This window comes from Alligator sinensis, unplaced genomic scaffold, assembly GCF_000455745.1.
Source record: "Alligator sinensis unplaced genomic scaffold, ASM45574v1 scaffold184_1, whole genome shotgun sequence".
In the NCBI taxonomy this organism is placed as follows: domain Eukaryota; kingdom Metazoa; phylum Chordata; order Crocodylia; family Alligatoridae; genus Alligator; species Alligator sinensis.
This window is the reverse complement of record NW_005842983.1, coordinates 21189-27100: the sequence shown is the minus strand read 5'-3', so window position 1 is coordinate 27100 and position 5912 is coordinate 21189. Positions and strand designations below refer to the sequence as shown.

Below are 5912 nucleotides of genomic sequence, written 5' to 3'. Positions count from 1 at the left end.
CCCCCCAGTTTTGCAATACAAGGCACTTCATGTCCCCTCCCCTACACCCACCCTTGGGCGATGCCGCCCCCCCTGCTTTTGCATGCATCTGCCCCTTTTCAAGACACGTGCCTGGGGACTGTTTTTGCCTGCACTGTTCGTTGCACGGTGGCTTTCACTCTTGCTGCTGCTACTCGCCTCCACCACCCACGTGTCTGCACCCTGACCCTGGAACTTGTTCTTGTACAATAAATGGAGCTGGATCTTGCTGGAGCCTGCGGTGTCTTTTGTGGGGGAATTGGTTGTATGGCAGAGCAATGGAGGGGAATTGCTTTATAGGGGGATTGGCTCTTAATGGGGGGGGTATTAGGGTCAGCTGTGTGGGGGGAAAGGAGGGGCATTCCCAAAGGCTTTTCCTGGTGCATGGTGGGAAGGTGGGGTGGGGTTGTTAGTTGTATATGGTGAGGTTCATCAATAGGGTCATCTCTGCCCTCGTCCTGCCTGGGTGGCTCCATGCCCCCACTGCCAGCTCCACGTTCCCACAATGCACCAGGCCCAGGCAGCGAACTGCACTTCTAGGGTGGCATGCGTGATGGGGCCATAGAAGCAGTTGATGAAGGCAGCTGGCAGATGCTACTGCTCATGCGCAGAGGGAGGGGCAGGGCGTGAGAGGGTAAGTGCATCTCCCACCTCGTTTCCAACCCGTGAGTGAGGCCGGGGCTTGTCCGTGAGGTGAGGGAGGGGGCTGCTCTTATCTGAAGTGGGAGGGTCCCTGCAACCGCCGCCCCCCCACCCCAGACCCAGTTGTTCCCCAGCTCCAGGGGAGACCCCTGATTGGGAGGGGGTCCCCCAGACCCAGCTGTGAGATCCCCATTGTTGCCCCCCGTGTGCAGCTGGGGGGCAGGGGGCTGCGAGTTGGGAGTGAGGAACAGCGGTGGGGCAGGCGGTTGTGGGTTGGGAGTGAGGGGCACCAGCAGGGCTGGGGGGTCAGGGGCTGTGGGTCGGGAGTGAGGGGCACTGGCAGGGTTGGGGGGGCTAGGGGGCTGCGGGTCTGGAGTGAGGGGCAGCATTAGGGCTAGGAGGGCAGAGGGCTGTGTGTCAGGAGTGAGGGGCACTGACAACGTGGGGGGCAGGGCTGGCAGCAGAGCTGTGCAGTAACCCAATGTCAGATGTGGAGATCGATCCCGTAGTCACTGAGTCGATCTGAATGAAAAGTTTGGTGTATCTGAAAAGTGAGGACATTCACCACAGCTCTGGAAAGCATTATTTTCAGAGCAAACCAAGGGCAAAAGAGACTTTGGTGTTCAGCGCTGTGCAAACCACAAACAACGGGCTGGTGGAGGTGTGAGACCAGTGTAAATGCACCCAAGGGGTTGATTCCAGGGGGAGGAAGAGGTACCTGAGGCTGAAGGACACACCTGAACTGAGGAAGGAAGTCTAAGTTGGGCAGGAGATGGCTTCCCCTCAGCCCTAATCTTGTCACGAACCATGTTAAAAGGCAAGCTGCCCATCCAGTGTAGGAGTCTTCTCTGCGCTTGGATCAACTTTCACCTGAGGTGGGAGAAAGGAAAGAAACAAATATTAGTAAGGATCAAGAGGGAGTCTGTTGTCAGCCCCCATCCAAAGATTTCACGCTGTGACTGGGCTGATTGGACCCCCGAGCAGGTTTGGATCCATTTTCTGCTCCTTTTCCCTGTACCCCCCATGCTGGAGAACAGGGAGCCCGGTTGTTAGTCATTGCATCTTCCTTCTACTGTTTTCTCTGCCTGCAAGCATGGCTCCTTCATGAGGCAGAGCACTGCAAGAGCTCCTGGTACCCACTGCTGATTGAGGCCTACACTGGCACCTAACGTGACGTTACACATATACATACATGTACACATATATGCATATATAATTATAGAATCATAACAATTTAGGGTTGGAAGGGACCTCAGGAGGTCGCATCTAGTCCAACCTCCTCAAAGCAGGACCAGTTCCAAACATCTCATCCCAGCCAAAGCTTTCTCTACCTGGGTCTTAAAAACCTCCAAGGATGGACCACCACTCTGGGTAACCTGTTCCAGTGCTTTGCCACCCTCCTAGTGAGAGAGCGCAACTTGAGCCCATTGCTCCTTGTTCTGTCACCTGCCACCACTGAGAACAGTCCAGCTCCACCCTCTTTAGACCCCACTACAGGGAGTTGAAGGCTGCTGTTAAATCCCTTCTCAGTCCTCTCTTCTCCAGACTCAATAAGCCCAGTTCCCTTAGTCTCTTCTTACAAGTCATGTGCTCCAGCCCCTGAGCTATTTTTGTTGCCCTCCGCTGGACTCTTTCCAATTTTTCCACATCCTTTCTGTAGTGGGGGCTTAAAACTGGACACAGGACCTCAGATGTGGCCTCACCAGTGCAGAATGCAGAGGAATCAGTTCCTGTGACCTGCTGGCAACGGTCCTACCAATGCAGTCCAGGATGCCGTTAGCTTTCTTGGCAACAAGGGTACACTTTATGCCCCTGATTTTGTATCTTTGTCTGGATTTCCCCCAAAGTACATTACGACACAAGCTACATGAACTGGCCTGGTCTGTGGGGATAGGAGGAAATTTGCAGGGAGTTGTGGGGGGATTCTGAGTGGTGTGAACTGGGGCTGTGTGAAATTTTGCCGGCTGTTTTGTTTCGACTCATTTTGAGCTTGAAACAGCAAAATCAAAATGAAATGAAGGGCTTTGAAACAGCCTTGAAATGAAATGAGGGGCAGTTGAAATGTTTCAAAACTGAAGCTGGGCTTGCCTGCAGGGAAAAAAACTTCACCAGAGCGCCAGGAGCTCTCTAAGATCTGTGCCGGCTGACTTGAAGGTGTCCAGCCTCTCAAGCTGTTCCTTCACAAGGTCAGCATTGATGGAGGGCAAGAAACCACCCTCACTTAGGCGTCCCTGTCCCGTAATGGGCAGGGGCATCTCACGGGACTTGTGAAAGACCAGTCCAGGAAGAGTGGTCGTTCCTTAAGGCATGTGCCATCATCAGATATTTAATATAGAAAGCATATATTCTAAAGCAGCTGTGTGTGTTTTAGGAACTAAATCCCGCTGACTTTCCATAAGGATTTAGGCGTCTAAGTTTCGGAGGATTATACCTCCATTGCTTGAGACTGCAGGGGGGCTGTTAGGAAGTCTAAGGCGGAGATGGAACTGGGACTAGCGACCTGGATCAAGGACAACAAGAAATCATTTTTTAAATACATAAGGGGTAAAAAGAAGGTTCCGGGTAATGTGGGGCCTCTGCAGGATTTGCTAGGAAATCTGGTGGTCACACCAGATGACAAAGCCAACCTCTTTAACAATTTCTTTGCCTCTATCTTTTTGAGCAGGGGCAGGGCATCCCCCCCACCGGGATCCCAGACGGACCCAGGGGAGGCGCTGCCAGGCTCAGGGTGAGTGAGGACCTAGTCAGGGAACTTCTGGTGGCGCTGGACGTGTTCAAGTCAGCAGGTCCTGACGATCTCCACCCCAGAGTGCTGAGGGAATTAGCAGAGGTCATGGCGGGACCCCTGGCCCGGATTTACGAGCACTCGCGGTGCTCTGGCGAGGTGCCGGAGAACTGGAAAAGGGCCAATGTGGTCCCCATTATCAAAAAGGGGGGGAAGGAGAACCCAGGAAACTATAGGCCTGTTAGTCTTACTTCGGTCCTAGGGAAGCTCTTTGAGAAAATCATCCAGGAGCACATCTGCGAGGGACCAGCAGGGGAGATCATGTTTGGGGCAACCAATATGGGTTCATTCGAGGCAGGTCCTGTCAGACCAACCTGGTGGCCTTCTATGATCAGGTCACAAAATCCTTGGACGCAGGTGTCATGGTGGACGTAGTCTTTCTGGACTTCAGGAAGGCCTTCAACACTGTCTCTCACCCCCACCACCATCCGCCCAAACCTCCCCATCACCCCCTTACCTTGTGTCTCCATCGAGAACTTGCCTTGTTCCCACCAACTAAGCACGGACATGGGTCTACCACCAGCATCACCACTGGGGACCAGGGTAAGTAGTGGGGTGGGGTTTACCCCTCCACAGGGCACTTGAGGGCTCCTCTGAGGCAGAAGCTGAGGCTCCAGAGTAACCCCTGGGGTCTCACTTCTGACTGGGGTCATTGGTTTGCAGGTTCAGGGCATTTCCCTGTGTGGGGCACAGTCCTCATAGCACTTGGGATTATTGTGCTGGTTGTATCTGGGTATCTTCACCCCAGGGTACTCAAGGAGCTGGCGAGCATCATAGCCCAGCCTCTAGCACGGATCTTTGAAAACTCTTGGCGCTCGGGTGTAGTGCCCGAAGACTGGAAGAAGGCCAATGTGGTGCCTATCTTCAAGAAAAGGAGGAAAGTGGATCCGGCTAACTATAGGCCCATTAGCCTGACTTCTATCCCGGGGAAGATCTTAGAAAAGTTTATTAAAGAGGCCATCCTTAACGGACTGGCCAACACTAACATCTTAAGGGATAGCCAGCACGGGTTTGTTGCCGGTAGGTCTTGCTTGACCAATCTCATTTCCTTCTACGACCAGGTGACCTATCACCTGGGCAAGGGAGAAGAGATTGATGTCATATATCTTGACTTCAAAAAAGCCTTCGATCTGGTTTCCCATGATCGCCTCTTGGAGAAACTGGCCAATTGTCGCCTTGGGTTCTCCACGATCCACTGGCTGGAAAATTGGCTCCGGGGTCGGACCCAGAGGGTAGTAATTGATGGAAGTCGCTCATCGTGGTGTCCTGTGACCAGTGGGGTCCCCCAAGGCTCTGTCCTTGGACCCATACTGTTCAACATCTTCATTAATGATGTGGACACTGGAGTCAGAAGCGGACTGGCCAAGTTCGCCGATGACACCAAACTTTGGGGCAAAGCATCCACACCAGAAGACAGGCAGGTTATCCAGGCTGACCTGGACAGGCTCAGCAAGTGGGCCACCCAGCACTCTTCCCTGCCTATGCAGGGGGTCAGACTCGATGATCTCAAGCAAATCCCGGGACGTCTCAAGCAAATCCCGGGACGTCTCTCAAGCAAATCCCGGGACGTCATTCTCCCCCTGTACTCGGCCTTAGTGAGGCCGCAGCTGGAGTACTGTGTCCAGTTTTGGGCTCCACAATTCAAAAAGGATGTGGAGAAGCTTGAGAGAGTCCAGAGAAGAGCCACGCGCATGATCAGAGGTCAGGGAAGCAGACCCTACGATGACAGGCTGAGAGCCGTGGGGCTCTTTAGCCTGAAAAAGCGCAGGCTTAGGGGTGATCTGATGGCCACCTACAAGTTTATCAGGGGTGACCACCAGTATCTGGGGGAACGTTTGTTCACCAGAGCGCCCCAAGGGATGACGAGGTCGAATGGTCACAAACTACTTCAAGATCGTTTCAGGCTGGACATAAGGAAGAATTTCTTTGCTGTCCGAGCCCCCAAGGTCTGGAACAGCCTGCCACCGGAGGTGGTTCAAGCGCCTTCATTGAACACCTTCAAGAGCAAACTGGATGCTTATCTTGCTGGGATCCTATGACCCCAGCTGACTTCCTGCCCTTTGGGCGGGGGGCTGGACTTGATGATCTTCCGAGGTCCCTTCCAGCCCTAATGTCTATGAAATCTATGAAATCTGCTGTACAGATGTGGGTACCTCTGCCAGGACCGTGGATGCAGGGCAGTGGAGATGGACAGACACACAGCCCCCGGGAGCCCCTGATGCTGGTCACAACCAATGAACACACATTTGCCAGTGGTCACGTGGAGACAGACGGACACAGCACCACCAATGGTTTTCCTTGCCGGGGCAATGAAGCGTAGGCGGGAAGCAGAGTCCAGACTGTGTTGCACTTAGAAAGCAGGTTTTTAAACCTAGTGCTCTGAAAATTGACACAACACTCAGTTGATGAATAGCAGAAAGGCTGGTTTTAATAACTTCCAACAAACTACAAAACTAAACAGAAAAAG

The 5912-nt window shown here is 53.3% G+C and overlaps 1 long non-coding RNA gene across 1 annotated transcript in view; it reads right to left on the bottom strand.

The window, feature by feature from the left end:
- Positions 1 to 2641, bottom strand: part of LOC112548176 — a 3198-nt gene extending 557 nt beyond the window's left edge. The window contains exons 1-2 of the long non-coding RNA XR_003091984.1: positions 2364 to 2641; positions 1398 to 1530 (exon numbers count right to left, since the gene is read on the bottom strand). This is a non-coding gene — a long non-coding RNA (uncharacterized LOC112548176). The remainder of the gene's footprint in view (positions 1 to 1397; positions 1531 to 2363) is intronic.
- Between the last annotated feature and the right edge of the window lie 3271 nt (positions 2642 to 5912).